This window comes from Emydura macquarii, unplaced genomic scaffold, assembly GCF_026122565.2.
Source record: "Emydura macquarii macquarii isolate MOO-44397 ecotype Brisbane River unplaced genomic scaffold, CSIRO-AGI_Emac_v2 contig_1253, whole genome shotgun sequence".
Classification (NCBI taxonomy): Eukaryota; Metazoa; Chordata; order Testudines; family Chelidae; genus Emydura; species Emydura macquarii.
In genome coordinates this window covers 94,093,170-94,116,608 of record NW_027131390.1, presented here as the reverse complement: position 1 = coordinate 94,116,608, position 23,439 = coordinate 94,093,170, and the positions used below count along the sequence as shown (strand labels likewise).

The 23,439-nt window shown below is 39.6% G+C and overlaps 1 protein-coding gene across 1 annotated transcript in view; it reads left to right on the top strand.

Annotated features, from left to right (window-relative positions):
• Positions 1-1,801: 1,801 nt before the first annotated feature.
• The window catches only part of THSD7B (thrombospondin type 1 domain containing 7B), a 461,283-nt gene continuing 439,645 nt past the window's right edge, over positions 1,802-23,439 (top strand). The window contains exons 1-3 of the mRNA XM_067549515.1: positions 1,802-1,856; positions 2,937-3,041; positions 3,453-4,212. The gene's annotated coding sequence lies outside the window, so the exon portion shown is untranslated. The remainder of the gene's footprint in view (positions 1,857-2,936; positions 3,042-3,452; positions 4,213-23,439) is intronic.

Genomic DNA, 23,439 nt, shown 5'->3' with positions numbered 1-23,439 from the left:
TATATGCTGGGAAAGAAATTGGCACTCAGTTGGAAGTGACAGTTTTTTGCTTTATTGCCATCTCCCAACCTTCTGCATGCACCACTGCTTTTTGGGTGGCTTACACCTAAGGCCCTGTCTGCATTGGGGATTTCAGCCATCGGTGGCCAGGCAGCAGCATAGCTGCACTGGTACAAACTCCTAATGTAGGTAGGCAAAGCAGATATAAGCAGCAACTTGCACCAGCATAGATAACCCCCTGCTTCAACTCAGGGTAAACTGCATTAGTGCAAATTGTACCTTTGGGGCCTGGCAAGCAGTGTAGGAGCTGGACTGGCAAAATCTCTAGAACTGCTACTAGGTGAAATTAGCTGCCTATGTAGTCTACTAGGCTTTTCTCTCCAGGGAACTTCTTGGGAAGATAGGTAATAAATAGAAAGAAATATCTGTTCCCAAGTGCATAGAGCACAGGGTCAGGAGGCCTGGGTTCTATTCTTGGCTCTGCCACTGATTGGTGTGGTCTTTGTCAAATCGCTTCTCTGTGCCTCTGTTTCCCCTCCTACCCATTGTCTGTATTGTCTATTTAAATAGTAGGTTCTTCAAGGCAAAGGCTCTTATTATGTGTTTGTACAGTGCATAGTCACAATAGGGCACTGATTTCAGTTGGGCCACAAGGAACTACAGCAATATAAATAATAATGTCATCAAAGGGATTTTGTTATCCAGAAGGCTGATTTTAAAAGAAAAAACTAAAGAAGGAATTCTTGGCTGACACAACTTTGTCCTTTAAAGCGATGTAGATTGTAAAATGGGAAATTGGGAAACATGCCTAGTGAATTAATCTTTGGTGTCTAAAGAGGTTATCCCTGGTGCACAGTAGTATCACAAAGGTCACATATTAGATTTAAAGGGCCTGATTGTCATTCATTAATACCAGCTTCATGTTTATTGAAGTCAGTGGAATTACTCTTGATCCACGCCAGTCATAATTAGGTTCATAGTATATGAAGTATAAAGGATGAAATGTCAGCAACAATGCAGAATAAAGAGAAATAGCTGAATGTATTGGAATAATTTCATTTTGTGTAGTCATTTGGTTAACTGGATGTGAGCATTAAAATATCCTGATATAAGAAAAAGGGTTATTGAGTATAAAGAATTGGTTGACTGAACCGAAGGTAGCTTTTCTGAAACATCCAAAAGGTATGTGAAGAATGAGAAAAATATTTTATTTCTTTTCTTAAAAAGTGACAGACTTCACCCAAAAAAAATCAATATTGCCCCTTCATTTGAGAACTTCAGCCTCTTTGGAGTTCTCTTGTACTTATAATTAAAATAAAGAGTAAGATTTTTCAAAAGCATTTAAGTGACTTTGATAGTCAATATGAGCTGTGCCTCTGAGTCACTTAAATGCTTTTGAAAATCTGACTCATGTGTCATTATGGAAGTGCCTCAAATATTTCATGATGAATACAATTACAATGTTGATGAAGAAAATACAATATTGTGATTTTATTGTGCTAAATATTAAAAGTTCACTCAATATTGAGTTAATTATTGGATTATTAAATATATAGTGAGATTTATGAAGTTCAATAAACTAGTTAATTTATCCAAGAGAAAGATAAAAGTTTACTTTAACATGGTCTACAAGTACCTACCTAGAGAAGACTCCGATAGTAGATGGCTCTTGATAACAGGTTCCAGCTGAAGGTAGACACATTCAGAAGAGAAACAAGGCACTGATTGTTAACAGTGAGAGTAATTAACCATTGCTACAAATTACCTAGGGCTGTGATGGATTCTCCATCATTCAAAGTCTGCAAATCAAGGCTGTCTGTCTGTCTGAAAGATATGTTGTAGTTCACAGAAACAAGGTTGGGAGATTTAATATCTTTTATTGGACAAGTTTCTATTGGTGAGGGAGACGAGGTTTTGACTTTTGAGCTTACATAGAGCTCTTCTTCAGGTCACAGTAGTTCAGTCAGAAGTTATGGGCTTGATGCAGAAATTGTGTGTGGATCTATTGACTCTGTTATGCAGAAGGTCAGACCAGATGATCATAATAGTCTTTTTTGGCTGTAAAAACTATGAACCTATGAAACTGTGGTAGCAATAGTGGGACTTTTAGAGAGAGAACGAGAGCTAATGTAGACATGGCCATAGAGAAGTAAAAGTCCTCGTTTGATTCAGTGCATTTTAGTGGATTTTTACTCTGTTTATAGTGAAGTTTCTTTGCTAATCCCTTTAGACTGCATCATTTATCACCTACAAGATAAGTGTTAAATGCTGTGTTCCAAAGGGATTATCACCTACTTCCTCCTCTTGTACTTGGCTGAAGAGATAAGGTGAGTTGAGGAGAAGATGTCTCATAGGAGGAAGGATTAGGAGGTTTCTTCTCTTGCTGCCGCTGCTCCTGAGGGGGAGTGTAAAAGGAGTTAGATTTACTATAGCTGCTCTCTGTTGGAATGAGAGATAATCTGGCCTCTTCAGGGGTGCTATTGCCTTAGCTGTAGCAAGGGGTGCATCTACTTCTTGGATGAAGAGAAGGTCATTTGCCACTTGAGCCCTTTCCCACTAGAGCAAAATTGTCCGCCCTTCCCCCCCCCCCCCCAGCTTCCCTATAAAATAGCTACTTAACTACATTACAGTTTGTCAGCATAATTTGTTGCTCAGGGGTGTGAATACCCCCCAAGCAACTCAAGTTACACGGACATAAGCACTTACGTGCACAGTGCTATGACGGACATGGCTTCTGCTATTCACAGGGGTGGTTTTATTATGCCGATGGATAGAGCTCGCCTGAGTCACTTATGTGCTTTTGAAAATCTCACCCATATGGGCCATTATGGAAGTACCTTAAATATTGGGTGATGAATACAATTGCAATGCTGATGAAGAAAATACAATATTGTGATTTTATTGTGCTAAATATAAAATATGCACATTGGTGGCAGGTGCAGTTGTTTCACTGCAGTGCTGTATGTGTAGACATGCCTAAAGGGCCGGCTTCTCTTCTGACAGACTATAGAATGGACTCTTTCACCATTGCACTAGCAACGGTAAGTAGCAGTTCTACATCGCACAAGCACTGCTTTGTGTTGTCTACTTCTCCCTACAATTACAAATGGTGACTGGAAGCTGTAGGGTCCCATGTAATTTCAGGCCACTTGGCCCTTTGTAATTCAGTATTACTCACCTGCACCTAACAACTGATTTGGATGCTTTCCTTTTAATTTCGGAATTAAAGCATGCCTACTGGCTATTTTGCAGGTGTGGTCAGAGTGTGGAAAGGTTTTTTTCCCCCCCTTCAATTACAAATTACTGACAGCAGTTCAGTGGTTTGGTGCAAACAACTGGCTTTGGCCAAAACCTTTCCTAGGTGCTAGTCCCACTTCCTGTGCAGGGGGGGGACCCCCCTTTTTTTGTTTAGTGCCACTGCTAAGAGGACCCTTTACTTGTTCCAAATGCAGTTATTTCTTCAGGGTTGCTGCAGCTGTATAAAAGGCAAGACTTGCTCTTCCCCTGTGTGCCTCCTGCACTGAGCATCCTGTTTCTCCCGTGCTTCAGGGGTGGGGGACACAGACAGACAGACAGACAGACTGACTTGCTGCTGCTAGAGAGGAGCAGAGAGAGTGGAAAACCAGCCAATGGAACCAACTTTGCTTTCTGGGAGGTCCGAGCCCTCTGTCTTCCATCTCCCCCCCATACCCCCACCTCTGCCTTCTGCTGCGGGGGGAGGAGGATTAGGTCTGGACCCTCTAGCCCCGGAACCCCATGGCTCTTTGGCCGGCACCTCTGGCCGGCCAGGGCAGGGGGTGGGGGATATTAGTGACTTCCTCACCCCTGGAGCTGCAGGACGGTGGCCGGGGTTGAGCTTCCAGCAGGCAGCTGAGGTCGGAGAACGGGGGCGAAGGATGCTCGCCCCCTGCCCCCCCGGGACAGGAGCGGAGCGGACAAGCCCAGGCGGCTGGGGGGAGCTGCTGTAATGCTCACTCGTGCAGGGAGGGCAGGAGGAGGAGGCGGCTGGGGTGGGCTCGCCCGCTTGCCTGGGGGAGCCACCGAGCAGCCAATCGCGCGGCCGCGCTGTACAGCAGGTGGCGTTAGACAGCGCTTCTTCCACCTCCCCGAGCCGAACCGCTCTCGGCTGTTGCATGCAGACGCGCTGGGATGGGTGGTCCGCTGCTCAACCACCATCTTCCCTCCTCCGCTCGGCAGACTGAGGCCAGGCTGGTAAGTGCACAGCCCGCGGCAGGGAGCGGCGGCCGCCGCCTCTCGGCGCCTGTCTCTGCAGCCTGCCCCGGTCTCCGAGCCGGCCTCCCCGGGCTGACTTTGCGCAGGCTGATTTGGGAGCGGGCGGATCCGGGAGGCCCGTGTAAACTGCGATCTTCAAGCGGGTCTGCAGGTAGTTTTCACCTGCCCGTTCGTCTGGCGCTTGGGATAGCGGAGTGAGGCGCCGGGAGTCAGGGACCAAGGCAGCGGGAGCTCGCAAGAGGGTGGAATCCCCCACACAGCTGACTTCCCCCCCCCCCCCCCCAGCTGGTTAGTTGATTGGGAAAACCTCTCCAAACCCTGCCCCTGTTTCAGCCCAACAAGGTTGGCGAATTGTGATCCCTGTTTCAGCCCAACAAGGTTGGCGAATTGTGATGGGAACCGCTGGAGCTAAACAAATCCCGTGCCGAAGTGTGAACTTGAGCTGGCGGAGAACCGCCAGGCAGAGGAGTCCTTCAGAGATGAGGGAGTTGATTTCTTTCTCGGTGTGCTTGTTAATCTGCATTGCGATTGCCCGATAGTCTGTGCATACATTCATTAATACCAGGAAGAAATTTGCGGGGTTCTGTAACGTGCTAGCCTGTAACAGCTGGTGACATGGTCGGTGCACTTCTAGCTAAGATCATGTCAGAGTAAGATCAGGTGGTCTAATTTACAGTCTTTTCCCAGTAATAGAAACTACTTGGAATCGTTGTTGAAAAGCTTGCTGTGAAAGTTTAAGTGCCGCGTCTCTGGCGTTAAACAAACGTTATAAAAGTGTGTAAACGAAGCAGATTACATCTGCAAATAAAATCTATACACTTCAAAAAGAAATATTTACCTCTCCTAGCAGAACTCTCTGCAGTAAATGTTTTTATTTTAAATAATCTGCGATCCTGTGTGAATCAACTACAGATAAGAAATAAAAACAGCTGGGTGGTTTTTGTTTTTGTTTTAAACTATCTAGCTTCTGCACTGTCTTCAGCGCTTTTATTTATTTATTTATTTTTTTCTTCCTTCGGAGAGCTTTGGGATAGTATTAGTTGCTTTTCATTTTTTTGGAAATACACTCTGTAAAAATGGTTAAAAATAGTTCTTTATTGCTGCACTGGTCACTATTCAATTGTAAACACCATTCTTGCATCACCAAAGCATTTTTTGATTGGAAAAGTGTAGGATGCTATTATGCAGTTCATGAATGTATATAACATCTGCAGACGATAAATTGCTCTGGAGGAGCTCAAGTAGTAGTTTTCAGAATTATACAGGCAGAGTCCTACAGTGTTTAAATATCCTGAATGTCTCATTAAACAATCAGAGTACAGTGTATGATAAAACGTTTTCCCAATTTTTGTGGTTTTTCTTGTTCAAGCAGTAGTCGAATGTCAGAATGATAAATTTATCTTTCTGGCAAAGTGTCAAGGATGGTACAGGTTTGTTGGGTAACTAGAAGGCAGATAATCTTCAGGGATATCCCTCTGTGTTCCATAGTATATAGGTATAGTAGCTGTTTAAAACTGTCTTAGAACATTATGACCCACTATAAAAAGTCAAAAAGTGTTATTAACTATGAAATTAATCAGGGTATAACATAATTACATTTTTACCTGCATGTGGAAAAAATTGGGTTTGGGGAGACCAGCACTGTAAACTAAGCACTTATTTAAAGGCTTTTAAAAGTAGCATAGCTCAAACTCAGAGTTGTCATTTTTGGTTTACATTCACCTCATCGCCTATGTCTAGTGCTAGACGTCTTATAAAAACATACTTCTGAAGGTGTACTCTGAATATTAATGATACAGCACATCTGTTTTGTCTTTTTTCTACATTAACACTTCAATTAGTGATTGAAACAATGGACTTTATTATGCTCCTTATTTCCTTAACCATTGGGTTTTTAGGTTTTGACTTAGCCATCTTCATATTTCAGTTTACTCTGTGTCTTACTACTCAGCAAAGGTCAAACAAACCATCTAGAAATTTGTTCTTTATCTGTGTTGGAGACAATAAAGAATAATAACCAGTTATCACAGGTTTATTGCTGGTCTTCTTTCCCCTGCCTCCCACACTGGTGTGGTAATCTAAACATTTGTGAAGAGTGTTTTAAAAGATGTATGCCCATAAGGAATACTTGTTGCCCACAGTCTCCAGTGGTCTTACATGATTTAAACCCATTATAGACACAAAACTAGTATTTTTGATATTTAATTTTTCTAATAAACAGATTGTTTATGTTTAATGTGAAATGTTTAATTTTATATTTCTTGGGAGTAGATTGTCTTTGAAGTTTGTGAAAGAAGCTGTGCAGAAGATGGAAGACAAGTATTCATATTTTTATATCTGTTATGAAGGGTAAGGGAGGGTGGTGGTGATGGTGGTGAGGTTGGTGGGGGAGGGGAGGGGGGAAAATTGGGAATTTATAAACCATGAACGCTAGTACAGTACATCTGATATAAATGGATTTCAATGAGAGTATTTGAGAAGGGACCCGGTAATCTTGATAAACAATGTTTTTTGCAGTTTGCACAGGTTGTGCTTTTATAGGTGTCTGATGTTTCCACAAGTTAAGCACTGAGGGAATAAAATCTTTTCAGAAGTTTGAACATAATGGGGTTTAACATTTGAAAGCACTAAAATGCTATATAAGTAATACCTTGTCAAAGATGAAAAAGGTAACTTAATAACATTTACGAGGCTCTTCAGAAATCATAATGCTTCTGAGAGAAAAATTTCACTTTAAAAAATTAGAGCTTTCAGACATGATTGCTCTTTTTAACAAGTATATAAGCAATAAAGAGGTATTTTGATGCATGAAAGAAACTTCTCATAATGAGATCACAATGTACAGTACTAATTAATGTTAAAGAATTAACACATTCTTAGCCACATTATTAGTAATTGTTTGTTTGCATCACACGGTCCAAAAGCTGTAATCATCATTAGTCCTCCATTGATGTAGGTGGTGTACAGCATACACCTTTTTGGACCCTAAAACACATACTGAAGAAAATATTTTTCATTGGAGTACATGCCTAAAGAGTGGAATGTTATACTCCCTAATGTTGCAATCCTATTCTAAATACAATGGTATCTTTGTTTGAGGTTCTTAAAAGAATTAGGTCCTGATCCTGCAAAAGTGTGTGTGTATGCGTATGTATGTATGTGCGTGGGTTTAATCTTATACACTCTGGGTAGTCTCATTCATTTCAATGGGACCCATCAAAGAGCATTAAATTAAATATGTGCACAAATCTTTGCAGGATCAGGGACTTAGTAATTATGCGATAATTTAGAGTTCTTTAAACTGCAAAAACAGAGGAATTCTACACCTAATGTGAGCTTTCAATTAGCTTAGTGTTATTATTTTAACCTGTGTGATTATTAATACGAGGAGCCTGATCCTTCTGTAAGTCAATGATCGTTTTGACATTTTGCTTTAGTGAGGTTGGAGAAATTGTATGGATTTTCTGATTATTATTTACAAGTAAGTGGCTCTTTCCACTGTCTTAAAAAGTCTTCCCTCGAAATCTGACCAGAGATGTTTATATTCCTCGCAGAAACATAGTGCAAAATACATCTAGTCATGTTAATATTCTGGAACTTTGGTCTGATTTTATGATGTCATTATTAGAAAAAACTTTTTGTAATCCTCTGAAGAAACAAAAATATAATAAGCCTCATATTTCAGGGTTAAACCTATATATTTTGGTTTAACATGATCATTTCTCAGTAGGTTGTAAATGGCAGACCAAACAGATGGTAGATGCTGAGCTCCATATGTATGCACTTAAGGGATAGAGGTGATTTGTGTTCTGGGGTCATGTTACTTCATTACTTCTGGATCAGTAACGACATTCTGGAAGCTCTCTACATGTTGTAGTGGCTGCTTTGTAAGTTGTGTCTCTGATGTTTGAGTGTGAATTCAGGGGTGGGATGTTTCTTTCTCAAGCTTTCTTTGTATACATATTGACAAGTATACACATGTTTCTGGAACACTTGTCAACATGTCTTTTATAATACTGTGTTGCTTGAAATTGGCAAACTTGTCTCAAAGTTTGAGTTTTCATGATTTCAGTCATTAAGCCTACTCCACACTAGAAAAGTTTTACCAGTATAACTATATCTGTTGGGGGATATGACTTTTTACGATATCATTATACCAGTAGAAGTCCTAGGTCAGGTCTACAATACACACTTACTTTGTTATAACTACATTGCGCAGGGTGTGAAAACTTTACCCCCTTTTCCCCCATGTAGACAGCACTGTGTCGCTCGGAGAGCTTCTCCTGCCAATATAGCTACCGCCTCCTGCAGTGCTATTAAGCCAATAGGAAAGCTCTCTCCTGTTGGCTTGAAGCATCTTCACTGGAAGCACTACAGTGGCACAGCTGAATTGGCGCAGTTGTACCAATGCAAGTTTGTAGTGTAGATCTGCCCCTGTGTGGATGAGGTTACACTAGTATAAGCTTATTTTGCTTCCTGAACCAAAATAAGCTAGATCAGTGTAAGCACTTTTATCCTGGTATAACTGTGTCCACAACTGGGGATGGGATGGAGGGAGTGGGGTGGGTGGCTGTTTAACTATCCTGTTATAATTAATGAAGCAAAACTTTCTAGTTTAAGGGTCTATCTATGCTACTACTGTAGTGTAGACACTTACTACAGTGACGGAAGGGGTTTTTCCATTGCTATAGTAAATCCACCCCCTTGAAAAAAGGTAGCTAGGTTACAGTTACGTTGTTCTAATTACATTGCACAGGGCATGAGAACTTTCACAGCGATGTAGCTAGATCCACTTAAGTTTTAGGTGTAGACGAGGCCTAAACAAGCCCTGAATGTGAAAGATACAGTGAGTGCAAAGAGGGATGTAAGTCTGTGGCTTTTTAAAAAAAAAAAAAAAAAAAAAAAAAAAACCCAGAAACTGAAGAGACTGGGAACAGTCATGTGTAGGGCATAAACTAATGGGTGGGGGAGGAAAAAACTTCTATGCAAGCAGGTTATTTCATAACTCCCTATTGTAGGATTCTTGCCCCTTCCTCTGAAGCATTTGGTATAGGACAACATCAGAGACAGGATACTGCACCAGCTGAGCCATTGGTCTGATCCACTGTGGCAATTCCTGCGTCCCTCTGTGTGTATAGATATGTATGTAAAAGGAACATACAGCTTGAATAAGAAGTATAGTATGAAAAGAAGGGTAGGGGAAGGCAAATAAAGAACCGATAATATTGCAGCGATAAACAGTTTCCAAATAACAAACATTTTTAAAGGGGATGGCTAGGTCAGAAGGAGACCTAGACAGAAAATATGACCAGGATTTCCCAAAAAACCGTTTAAAAACAGTGAATATTGGATAATACTAAAGTGAATGAGATCATCTGGATTTTAAAGCAGCGTAGCAATATTCTACCTCCATTTCTCCATTTTTGCTTGGAATGAGTAACTTTTTTTTGTTAATGGTCAAGTAAAATCTCAACTTTCATTTTCAGTTGCAACAGCATAATACTAATGATGAGTAAGTAGATTTTGTCCATGGGCTAGCTCATTTTACGATCAGTTCAGTCTTTCAAAATAAACAAACATCAAATTCCATAATAGCTGTAGAAATTAACTGTAACCTTGGCAATTTCTGATCTATAGTTCTTCAACAGGCAATAGCTCAACAGCTGTATTTCTGTACCATATAGGGAAGCACAGCTTCTTTTGTATGCTTCTGGTTTGTTAGATCATGGTGGACAGGAGAAGTAGTTCCAGAAAACATGGCCAGTGGTTAATTTATAACCAAGGAGTACTTTCCGGTCTCTGCTTAGGCATCTGATAACTTTAGTGTTTCTTTGCCTGTGGTACTCAGAACTAGCCATTTCCTTTTTACCAGAAATAGCAGAGACCAGAATAGGAACTGAGATTTGCATTATGTGAGAGACAATTCCTGGTGTAACACATGATCTCGAAGATACTGTGAGAACTATAGGCTCCAAACAGCCCCAGCAGTTCAGTACAGGTATATACAGTAATCTTACATAACTTATTCCAATTATCACATCTTGTCACTGTTGCAACAAATTCCAGTACATCCACCAATACTAAAGGATATGTACTGCAACAATTTGCAGTTTATATGGCAGCATTTTGTGTTGCATGATGTTCTTTCAGTGGAAAAAAAAATAGCCTAGTATTTTTGGGAGAGAGGGGGAATTGACTGACATACTACATAGACTATGGCATACCTCATTCTAAATACAAACAAACAGCAACAAAAACCCAGGCCTAGATTTCTTGTTCGCCCTTTTTTTGTGTTGATAATTGCCATTCAGTTGTTTATTATGTCATAAAGTATTCTGAAACAGATACAGAAAAAATGAAGAACATTTCTAACCTATTTACCTATTCAATTTGTATTGAATTACACTATGATTATTTATAACATGAATATTGCCCACAATATGAAAGTTATGGTTTGGAAATACTATTTCTAGGTCTATCAGATATGGATAACTATTAACATATGGAATTAAAGCTCCATCTTACCCCTTTCTGATGGCTTGAGACCAGGGGCTACCCAATAAAATTAATAGGCAGCAGGTTTAAAACCAACAAAAGGAAGTACTTCTTCGCACAACACACTTCAGCCATGGAACTCATTGCCAGGGGATGTTGTGAAAGCCAAAACTATACTGAATTAAAGAAAGAATTAACTAAATTCCTGGAGGAGAGGTCCATCAATGGCTATTAGTCAATATGGTCAGGGATGCAATCCCATGTGCCAGGTGTCCATAAGCCTCTGACAGATGCTGGGAGTTGAAGATGGTGATGGATCACTTGATGATTGCCCTATTCTGTTCATTCCCTTTGAAGCACCTGGCATTGGCCACTGTTGGAAGACAGGATACTGGTCTAGATGGACCATTGGTCTGACTCAATAAGGCCGTTCTTATGAAACCAAAACCCAATTTTCAAGCACTTCTGAATTTCAGCATAGCTGATTGATATTCTGTTGGAGAATAAATTTATCTGGGAGTCTAAGTGCAATATACTGTATATTTTCTAGAATAACAGACAAGCCTACTCAAAAGCATACAAGAAGCAGTACTTCTAGGGTTAAATATTCCTCTACCCAGTCCCCAAATAAGTACAACTTCCCAGAATAATAAATATCTGAATTTGGATTAAACTTTATCACCACCCCAAGATACTTTACTGGGCAAGTTCAGACATGTTATACAATGTGCAGTTACATGGCCCAGGGTTCTGAGGGAGGAGTTTGCAAACACTATACATGTCTTGTTTTGCATATGTATATGTGAAAGAGTGACTTGTCATTTTAAGAGAGTGTTTGATTTTTCCCTCCTCCCCCCCTTGCTTCCTTAACCTTGTCTGTTACTTCACTAAGTATATTGCACTTATATCCTGATATGTTATTTTCAAACAGAATCATCTAAAACTCACATTAAAACTTTTCAGTTTTTGGTCAAACCATTTCCCCAATTTACCTATCATGAGCATAGGTATATTTAATTGTATCCTGTTGGAGAAAGGGTTTTGTGTAGAAACTACTGCAGGCTCTTCAAATACTTAAATTATTTGATTTTTTTGCTGCTAAGTAATTGGGACTTTCAGCTCCAAATTGAGTGTACTGAAAAGGTCAAGCAAAAAGTGTAATCAGACAAGGATTGGCCCAGGGCTAATCTAGCTGAAGAAAGAACAAATGTAGAGAGGCTTTAAAATGTCTGCAGGTAACAGTAAGATAAATGCTTGGTTCATAGAAAAGAAAACAGATTATTAAAATAGTATAAAACTGTGTATGCTAAGACGGTTAGAAAGACAATGAACATTGATATATGAACAAAAAGAGATGTATGAGTGAGAAATGGAAAGGTAGTGGCAACTCAGAACTATGATGAGATGTGACAAGAAAGAGTTTTGGTGAATGAAAACAGGAAAGAGAAGAGGCAAACAAGTGGATAGGAAAAAACTGATTGGGACTGTAAATGTGTTCAGAAAGATCACTGGATTGAAACCATGAAATGACAAGGATGGAAGAAAAGGCATGGGGAAAAAAAAGAGACATGATGCAGCTATGATTTTAGTGAGCTTAAACTGAAAGGGGGGGCGAAAAAAGCAGCTTATGCCACTCAGATCATGACTTGAGTCAAAGACAAAGGAGAGGAAGAGAAACTTTAATGAGCAAACAAGATGTAAAGAGAAATGACCCAACATAAAGTATAAAAAACCAGCAAAACCCAGTTTTATTGCCATTGCCATTGATGTGCTAAATACATCAGACCAAATCTGATGCATCTGCTCACCACAGGTCTAATTTTGGCAAGGAATGTGGAAAAACAAAACCACCACCAAACACAAACTAAGGAGGATCCCTTAAATACATCCATGGTCACCCTGACGGCTCCCAAGTGACACAATTCCAGCAGGGACAGGAGTAGCTTTCCACAGGATGATCTTGAAAGATTCTCAATTCTGGAACTATTTTCCCCTGAGTCCAAAAGAGCCTGAATCTGTTAACCTTCCAGGCATGCTGCAAATATCATCTTTTTGTCTCCAATGTTGAGGGTGAGAAAAGATTGATGGGTTGAGATGATAGTTTGATGATTGTTTGGGAGGGAGGTGGAGAATCTGATCAATGCTGGATGAGTGAGTTTGTGGTTGGGATATCTGGCACCTCTAGAAGTCCGTATATAAATTACTTTAATTTTTGTATTAAAGAAAAAGGAAGATGCTTGTATTTGGGAGTGTTACATTTTTGTTTCATTAAAACTGCCTCAAACACCAGGATAGACATTTTAAATTAGAATAAATAAACTTGTAAATAAACTAGAGTGTTAATTATGAGATATAGGAAGAAAGGGACTGGAAGGGAGAAGGCAAGTGGTAGAAATACAGGCGAGCTCAAGAGGTTTAGGTAAGCTGTGGCTGTGTATCTAAAACTCTTGTGAGCATACCTGAGCTGAACTCCTTATCCCTATTGCTTCACTAATAATAATAATAATAGCCATAATCTTCCTATGTAAAGGAGGATGAGGGAGTGCAGTAAGAAATGCTTACCCTATTCATAAAGCTATTCATAAAGGAATGCTTATACTGCTAAAAATGCTTTGGAAGGTATTTGCCAGAATAGCTGGTGCACCTAGAAGGAATTGTTCAGGAAGGTTGGCTGTGTTTACAGGGCTTGACTCCACACTTTTTGAGAGATGAATTCAAGAGAGTGCTTTGGAAATCAAGATTTGAAAATGAAGACGCAACTATTTTTCCAACAAAAGAGGCGATTTCATGTTTGATTACAATTAATATGCATTTGTCTTTGAGGACTTGCACACTTGTTGTTCTCTGCTACATTTGCAAAGTAAAATCAAAATAGTCCTTCTGGGACTAATAACTTAAGGTCAAAAACTTTCCATACCAACATTAATTCTTCTTCTCTTTAGAGGAGAAAGGTCAACTGTTCTGTTGTTGTTTACTGGTCATTAATATTACTTTGTTACACTTAGTTGAATCCTTTTAGTATTTTGATCCTAACAGCCATATCAGAAATGCTTCACTTGCCAAATTGCTCATTACTTCCTACCCCAAAAAAGGTCAGCATATTAATAATTTATATTATATTGTGAATCAGGTACCTTATGTACTATGGCTACACCCAAGAACCCCTCCTTTAGCCTTGTCTTGTGTTCTAACACCATCTGCTCTATCTCATCATACCTTGGATTGGTGGATGACCATGCTTTTGCTGTGATATTTTCTAAGGTTTGGTTTTTGCATATTCACACACCAGCCACTGCCTTGGGCCATCCCTCTGCATTTTAATTAGCATCTGAAGAGCACATTATTCACTGCATGTGTTCAGTTTTAATCATATTACTTTATCCTAGAACAATCAGGGTCCAGACACTCCAAGGGGAGTAAGATGGTTTATGGTTTAAATTCCAAAAAATGAGCATTTGAACCAGCCAATTGCATACTGTATTATTGTACTATAAAAGTATATTTGGTAAGATCTTTTGTGAAAGCTTGTAATATTCTGAACTTTCTGGTTGTCATGGTGTGTGTGTGTTAAACACAGATTCATAACCAGTCTGTGTGTATATGCATATAGAAAACTGAGTTCATAACCTATAATTAGATCTTCACAGCAAGAATGGGCACCTCCCTAGCCAGGTGTTTACGTGAAACCAGCTCCAATAACCATCCATTGTCCAGCCCCGGAAAAGGCAATGATAGCTCATTAGAATTAATGGGAAGACATTGAGACCTGGGGGCTATCAAGGCAAGAGGGAATTTCCCCCACTCTGAATAACCATGAATCACCATGCTAGGAAAGGGCAGGGTGACAGGGAAAAAGTATTTTTAAAAAGGAGGCTTGAAATTGAGGTTTTCGTCTTAAAACTGAGGCACAGCCTCTAGTCAGGAAGCTGTCCAGGAATACTGGAAAACTGTTCAAAGGCAATAGGTGTTTAGATAAAATCCCTAATATGGAAGTGTAAAGCCTGAGCCTGTGTCTCTGTTTACTTTTGTGTAACATGTATATGTTTGCCTTTCCTTAATATTTCATTTTTAAATCTGGTTTTCCTATTAAATAAATAAACTTTTGGTTTATTTTTATCTCAAGTAGTTCTCTGGCATGCAAACTGTGTGGAGCATGTGCGCCAAAGTAAGGTGATATCTGGAGGGCTGGTTTCACACCTTTGAGGGCGAGTAACCAGAGGGCAACTGTCTGAATGCCTGGTACTTAAGCACTTGAGGAGGATGGAGTTGGGAAAACTCAGGATTGTTGATGTCACCTTGCAAGGAGTAACTAGGCTGCTGAGAGCCAGAGTGAGACCAGATGCTTGTGGGCTGCCTACTGGTGTCAGGGGTCTGAACCATAGCTGCATGGCACCAATGCACAATGAAGTTACAGGGCAGGTGGTGACAGAACCCCTTCCCACTCTGGGTGATCCCCAAAACATCACACAGTTATCCCCTTTTGTAAATGATTCACATTTGGCTCTGGTTTTATGATTTTAAATTGTGTTGCACTGCCTAGATATGGTATTTATAATAATTGCAATCATTTTTATTTATTGCTAAAAGACATGGTTGCTCAGGATTTGTGAACTAGCAGTTTGTACACTATAAGTTTCTACTTTGTTGCTGTGTTCTCATCGCTTTAGATTATACTGAGATGAAAAAATACGAAAGCTTATTGAGCTAATGATACATCTGCTATCTCCAGTAGAACTTGTCATTTATTGATGGTGGCATTAATGGAGCTAATACTGTAAGAAATTTGAATTTTTTCAGAACTACATATATGGAACTATAGTTGTATGTAATTACTGTAAACCTAACTCTGCAACCCTTGCTCAGACAAAGTAGTCAATAGAACTGTTTGCATGAGTAAGTGGATGAGCAAGGGTTACAGAACTGGCCTGATATGTTTAGTAGATAGTAGGACTCTGTAAAGTAAGGCTACTTTTGCTTTAATGCCCTGGGTTTTCCCATGTTGCAGAAAAGCCTTTTAGGTTGAGTGTATGCTAACCCCCATCGTTCAGATTGCTCAAGAGTTTTCATTTAAAGGCAATTTGTGAATGTTTATAACTGTGCAAACTTTTACCTTTTTTTCATCCCAGGAGTGATTTTTCTTCTTTTTTTAATTTGAGCAAAAAATGAATTCACCTACTGTGGGTGTGAAGTGAGTGGAGAAAATATGCACTTCTGCAGTCTGGAATACTTACTGCAACTCTTTTAAAATTGCCATGTGCTGTTGAGGAGCTAAAGCAGAAATGTGGAATTTGGCTCTCAGGGCTCAGATTTTCCTTTCACTGATCTGGTGAAAATAATTTTGATTTGATTGTGTTATAACTTCAGAAAAATGAACTTCTTCAACATGTGCTATTTCTGTTAAATTAGTGATTTACCATTGTGATGCATATGTAAGATGATGGAAATATCTCTGAACATACTATGGGCATTCCACTCACATGGACAATTTTATTTGTAATGTGTAGATGCTTGTGGAGTATGATCTGGGAGGGTGTGAATGGGAACAAGACAGGTTTGTGAAGGGTTCTGTCTCATTTTGTATGCTATATATTGCTGTGTATGAAATAAGTTCCTGCCCCATTACATACTACGTGGACAGGACAACATGTTCTATTTCTGCCTGACAAGTAGTTGCATATGATAGATTTTTTTTTTTTTCATTTAAAAAACAAACAAACAAAAGAATCCTAGGAAATTCCATAACAAAATTGCATGAAGAGAATGGTAAGCATACGAAGTAAAGCACTTGGGTTAGAAATGCCTGAGTTGAGGTTGCACAGGTAGTTTTGGCTCCGGCCTTTATACGTATGTTTTAATTGCATGGCATGCTGTTACCCCCTGCCACAAGACCCCTGCTCAATTAGTGTGATGGTTAGATGTGAATGAGACAGGTTTACGTAGCAAATAAGGCTGAGATTTGAAGTGCCTTAGTAAGATTTGAATGGTATGAGTATCTGAGGCATAGGGCCACACACTAAATGATGAAGATGAAAATATATATTCAAAGAAAAGCCCTTTAAAGTCAGGAAATGTCAAAATTAAGGCTGCTCATGCAATCTTTATTCTGCCTATGCACTACTATAGTGTTTCACTATGTGATCACATACTGCTCTTCCACAGTGCCCTGCTTCATTCAAATTCTAATCCAGCCAAGCACTTAAGCATGCACACAGCTTTTAAGCATGTGAGTAGTCTCACTGAAGTGAATGGAACTATTTGTGTGGGATTTTTTAAAAGTTACGCACATGCTTGTTTGGCTAGATCAAAGCCTCTATGTTTAGAACAGACAGGACTCTGTGTAATGCAGCTATTTAATATTTCATGTTCTTAATGAAGGTTTTACATTGAGTTTGGTATTTAAAAAAATCTACAGTTACCTATTTTAGAAAATGTGAACATTTACATTTTCAATTAAATTTTCAATGGGCCCAGCTGCCCATTCAGTTAAAAGGGCGGGATTGATACAGAGACAAGGTGTATAAGATTGTCCCAAATTATCTGGGCTGCAGGGAGGTCTCATCTCAGTTTAGTGATCTACAAACAGGAATGAGTCAAGCGGCTTAGGCACCAAAGTAGTTTCTTGAGTTAGGTGCCTCTCTCTCACACGGCACAAAATGGCTGCCACCAGAGGAGGAGAAGATGAAGCCCACCTTATACCTTTTAGCCTAGTGGTTAGAGCGCTCACTTGGGATGTAGGAGATTCAGGTTCAATTCCTCTTTCTGCTGGAGGTGAAAAGGATCTGAAGAGGGGTTTCTGACTTCCAGAGAGTCATTCTCAGTCACTCATTCTTCCTGGACCAATGACTGTCCACTGTGGATAAATACTCAAATAGTTATTGGGCCAGAGGCCGGGGAGGAGATGATTCTATAGCCAGTGCTTAGTACACTTACAAGGGAGGTGGGAGAGCTGGGGGTCCAGTCCTTTTCCAATTGGTCTTTCATTATTTAATCTACAATGGAACAGCTTCAGTAGGAGAGACTGAGAGCAGGCTATCCCATAGTTCAGGGGTTAGAGCACTCTCCTGAAAGGTGGGAGACCCCTGTTCAAATCCTTTCTCCGCCCCCAGCACCAATTGGAGTTAAATCTGGATCTCCCACATCCCAGTCAAGTGTTCTAGCCATTGGGCTTCTAGTTATGGGGGGTGAAGCAGCACCATCACTAGAGTTTGAATGGGACCTGATCTGTTAGGTGATCTGTGAGCACAGCTGCTAGAATCGGGCCTGCATGTGAGATAGGTATTTGTCTGCCCATCTTTCACTGATCCATGCATTGCTCTGGGGTTTAGATGGGAGATGGGCTTCCAGACATCTGGAAGGAGGCAGCAGTGTGGAAAGAACTTTTACCTTGTGAACTTAATGACAAGTGAGTTTAAGCACTTACAAGGTTTGGTGGGAGTTTTGTGTATCTCACTGAGATAAAACTCAGATTTATGTGGCTAAATCTGCATTTAGGTTCCTAACTAATCCTTAAATTTTGACCTAAATCTAAAAAGACATGATCAGACTTTAAAGAAATTTGACATTTATGCTTCAGCTACTTTTTTAAAAAGCGGAAAAAAAGACAGGTCATAGTTTTGTTAAAAGGGTTATAAAGTTAAAGTCTGCTTTCTAATTGTACTTGATTAGTGTTCTAGGCATTAGTTTTCTCAAGGTACCTTCTAGTGTAACACTCCAAACAGCAGAGTTTTTTTTTGTATTCTCTTCAACAGATAAATGATTAATGGTATCAATGCTGCCTTCTGGATCACCTTGTAAGAGGTCTCCTTCATCAATCTGTCAAGGGGATTGTATGGCAGTTTGCACCCTAATTAGGGTCCCCAGCTGGGGATGTGCTGTTGAACAGATTATTGGTAGCTGAAGTGTAGTTGTCACAGATGTAGTTAACCATATAGGCATTTGACACTGTGTTGCAATAATCAGATTTTCTTTTTAGGAAAAAATCAGGTTAATATAAACAGTACAAAAGACAGGAAATGTTTAGTTGAAATTAAGCCTATAACTTAAAGGCTTAATAACAATACTGTTTTTCTAATGTTTCACCTTATTTCCTTTCTTCTCTTGTGGTCTTACAGGGAAGACGATATTGCCTATAATATCCAGAAATTATATTACCAATAAAACATTAAGGTATTCTCCAGGGCAAAACAAAAGTAATCAAAAAGGTGCTTTTACGGATGATAGGTTTTAGCACTGAGCAGGCTACCCAGACTCGAGCGCATTCTTTCTACTTGGTGTGTCATTATCATTGGCCTGGTTATTGCAATATCTGCTGCATTGCAATATCACTAAGAAAGCAGTGCAAATACCATGTAGAATTTGGAAAACATGATTATGCACTTAAACTAAAACAACTCTCCCACCCAGAAAAATCTGGGCCTACTGATAAAGGCTAACTTCTTTAAGAAATAGTTCAATGTATAGGTAGGAGAAGGTTCTGAATGCCACATCCTGTCTGATATAAGAGCCAGGCACACCTGAGGGTGTTGAGCAGTGAGGGGGCCTGGAAGGGCTATGACAGAATTTTGCAGGTGGATTGAATTATGTACTTTGCTTGCAAATGGGGTGTGTTGTAGCAATCAATATTGCCAAACCTGAGGGGGTAATAAGGGTCTGAGCCTGCATATAGTGCTTTTTTTATATGTTAGCCTCTGGGTTTTCTTGTCCCTTGCTTTTAATTTTAGCTTGTTTTATTTCTAGCATTTGTTTTGAAAGAAATTTTGGGAGTCCCACATTTGAATGGTGAGCAGAATATTCGAGTCAAGAATACCATGTTGCTCTGAGAGGAGAATTTTGCCCAAAATTTGAAGCTAGATGCAGCTGTGTTTGTACAGGGCTTTTTGGTCTCTTTCAGTTCCTGAAGGAGTTTCTAGTTCTGCTACACAGAGTTTAGCATTCCCTGCAGTACTGTTAGTAATACTCTGATGTGAGACAGCCAGGAAGATGTCTCTTGGGAATGAAGATCTGAAATCTTCCAGGTAATCCTAATTCATTTTTAATTTATAATTTAACATTTATCTAGTAGTAGAACCTAGAGGCCAACCAGACTGGGCCCCCCCGTGCTAGATGCTGTAACTTATATTTGGAACTCTGCTAGACTTTGAGGATTCTCTACTCTTCTCCTCCCCTTACACCCCACTTCAGAAAATGAGACTATTAATTCTACTATGGATTTAAGCCCTAGTCATCCAGTCTCTGTGAACATGTAGAGGGGTCTAGAGACCATATAGGCACAAGCAGCTTGAGTGGGGCAACAAGGGCCTCTAGGAAAAAGGCAATAGGGAGGACCCCGCCCTACATGGACATTGGTCTGGGGTGGAGCCAGAGGATTTACGCTTGTTTGGAGCTAAACTATGGAAAAACCAGGCCCTAAGAATTGGGGGAGGTGGATGTTTTGGGGGTGGAATATTAGAGGCTGTCTCCTGGATGGCTGATGTAATGTTAAGTGGGACTGCATGTCCATGTTTTCTCTTAAAATTAGATTAAAAAGACTTTTAAAGTTACTCAGTGGGGAAGTAGTAAAATATTCCAGCATTATATTTGAAATCTGTGGGTCAGGACTGCCTGGATGCGTTCCCTCCACACCTCCTGGGCATGCCCAAGCCTGATTACCAGCCAAAACTGATAGACATGCATGAAAGAGCGGAGATGGTTGAAAATGGCATCATCTCCTTGCCCTTGAAACCAGAGGAAGCCCTCTCCCCAGTATTTCAGCTCTGTAGATTCTCAAATAATGGCTGGGTGGAGGAGATGTCTGGATGTCTGTTTGGCTTCCTTCCCTCTGAAACGTGTAGGAATTGAGCCTGTTGGCATATTGTTATACAGAAACCCTCATACTGCGAGTGAAGATTCAGAATGGACTGTCCCATGTCTCTGACCCTACCTATTGAGAATGTGATCAGTTGAAACTCGGCGTTTCCAATCTTCTAGTTTTCTTTTTGCCCATGGAGGGGAAGATTTGGTCTTTATTTTCTGTCAGGAGTGATCCCAAATATCTTGAGTCCTTGCTTTTTCCACTAGAATTAAATGTTGTTAGACTTTTCTCTTCTTTTTTTTCCCCCCTTGTTAAAGAGCACTTGTAATGTTACCTTCATGTCTGTCTCTCTCTCAAATGTCATAGCAACGTACTTTGGTTCTGTATGACCGTTCATCATATTTCTGTCTGCAGAAAGAATTCAGAGCAAATGATCCAGGTCTTTGTTGTTGTTACACATTCTTCATGCTCTTTTCAGCAGTGCTGCATGAGCTGCTTCTTTGTGTTGTGGTGTTGCATCATCAGGTAACATCTCATTCTGTAAACTTCCATATTAATTGCCATGTGACGTGGTGATGCTCCACAATCTTGAAAAAGTTTGGTTTGACTTCCTCCCCCTTCCCTACTCTCCCCAGGACAAATATATGTGGTCAAGAGGAAAACATTCTTTCCTAAACTATTTTAGCAACTGGAAATCTACTCTAGTTGAAGAGTTTATCTTGACTGAAAGCTTGAGAGATTTAAATACTTCTGTTCCTTTTATTGTTCAACTGTGTGTAGCATATTTTGAATTAGCAAGCAGCCTGTCAAATTATTCCAAATCATTACTTTTTCCTAAGAGTTATGTTAAATAGAGGGAAAAATAGGTGTTTGTCACTTCTCCCCTCATGTGGATTGAATGTTTCTGATCTTCCAGAGGCGTTTCTCCTTAGCTGACCTTTCTGTTCTACATTGGAAGTTTCCTGAGTCAGATTATCTGAGTTATTGGGGAGCAGAGATGTAGTTCTGTGATTCATAATTGAGATTTAGCCTTTCGATAACTTCATTAGTAAACAGTTGAGTAAGGAAGGTGTGTTTAATAAATGAAAACACTCATGGGTTTGAGCAATGAGTGCTAAAGTAGGTTCATGCAGTTCATTGTGGATCTAATTTTTACTTAAAGGAATTCTATCACAGCTATGAAGCCCCAGATTTGACCAGCCTCTTGTATCTATTTGAGAAATAGATATAAGAACAAGTCTACGTGACTTTCAGGTAAAAAATCGTTTAATAAATAGACTAAAAACTCAAAGTTCCTTCCACAGCCACTTATCAGTCTGTGAGAGTGCAAGAAGGGGAGGAAAAAAATCAGTTAGAAAACAGATTTCAGTTTTTTTCCAAGCAGAGTGTGTGTATTACAATAATATAAAATAAAATAAAATATGATACAATAATAATAACCCCCCAAATATGCTTAAAATTACTAAAAATAAATCTTGATGCGGGTTAAGGACTAATCAGTACACTCAAACCATTAGCTAATCCTGGTTGTGAATTTACAGTATATACCTGGTCTTTCCACTGAAAGACAAATTTAGTTTCCTGCTTCCATCCTCTGGTTTATGTAAATTCTTGACCCTGATTTTTATCATTATTGACCTGAACTTGATTTAGGCCAAAATTCAGAAAATAACTTGTCTGCTTAAAGTTAACTGCAACTCTGTTAGATATTAATTTAATTAAAGATAATCAATTATAATGATACAATATTTCTTGAAAGCCATGTATTATGATTTTTCAACTGATTCCTTGGGTGCAATTCAGGGGATAAGAAAGTTATCTCTGAAGGTTGTCAAATGCAAATTTAAGTAATCTATGCTGTACATGCCAAGAAATTGTTGCTATTCCTCTGTTACACTTTACTCTGTTGTGCAGTGTGTAGGTGTCATTTACTGTTTCATACATTTATATAAGACTTCCATGGATTTTTTTTTGTCTGGCATACAGCAATTTAGTGCTACTGGATGATGGAATTGCATGTTACCTTGAAGCAAAAAATTGTAGTATATTATGTTCTACTATCTGAGAAGCAGGGATGATTTTTGTCCCCTCTGACTTAATTTTTATAACCCCCAATAAAATGAGTATGAGTTGAAGTTATGATGGTTGTGTTGATATGCTCTTTCCATGAAGGATCATGTACTTGATGCCTCTTTGAGTGTTGAGGAAAGACGGAGCCTGTAGCCTCAAGAGGTGCTTATACAACTTGGTTTCTCTTTTCTCCATCTGGTGTTAAATCAGGAATAGGGGAGGCCAGAAAACAAGAATTACGATTTTTGTGAAAAATGTGGAGGTTTCATTCTGTGGCAAAACAAAACTTGTTGCAGAGCTGATTGGACTCAAGCATAAGGGGTGGCTATAGGTACAGAGCAGTTTACGTATGGAATAGCTTCCGGCCTTGGGATCTAGGTTGGAACTACGTGGGTCAGATTCTGAGCGTAGTTCAGCTCTGTGGATTTCTGTGGCACTTTGCTGACTTAGCACAAAGATCCTCAGCTGGGGTTTGTTTTGGATGAGCTGCAGCACATGATGTTTGGAAAAGGAAAAATGGAGGGTAAAGCAGAAAGGAGCTGTTGGAACATTCACCTACATGTTACCTCAAAGTTACTTAAATGTGCATAAAAAGTGAAGATGGGTTTTTTTAATGTCTATAAAATATGTGCATTGATTTTTTTGTTGCAGTGTCCACTGAAGTGCTACATGTGAAATAACATCAATAACGTCAAGAAATTAAAAAAAATTATTAAAAAGAGTAAACTGTGAAAAGAATTCTGATATGCACAGGGTCGAGTTATTACACTGTTCATATGAGTGAGTGCTGTTAGTCATGCACAAGAGGAATGCAGCCCAGAAACCTTCTTATTTCTGACAACACACCTATC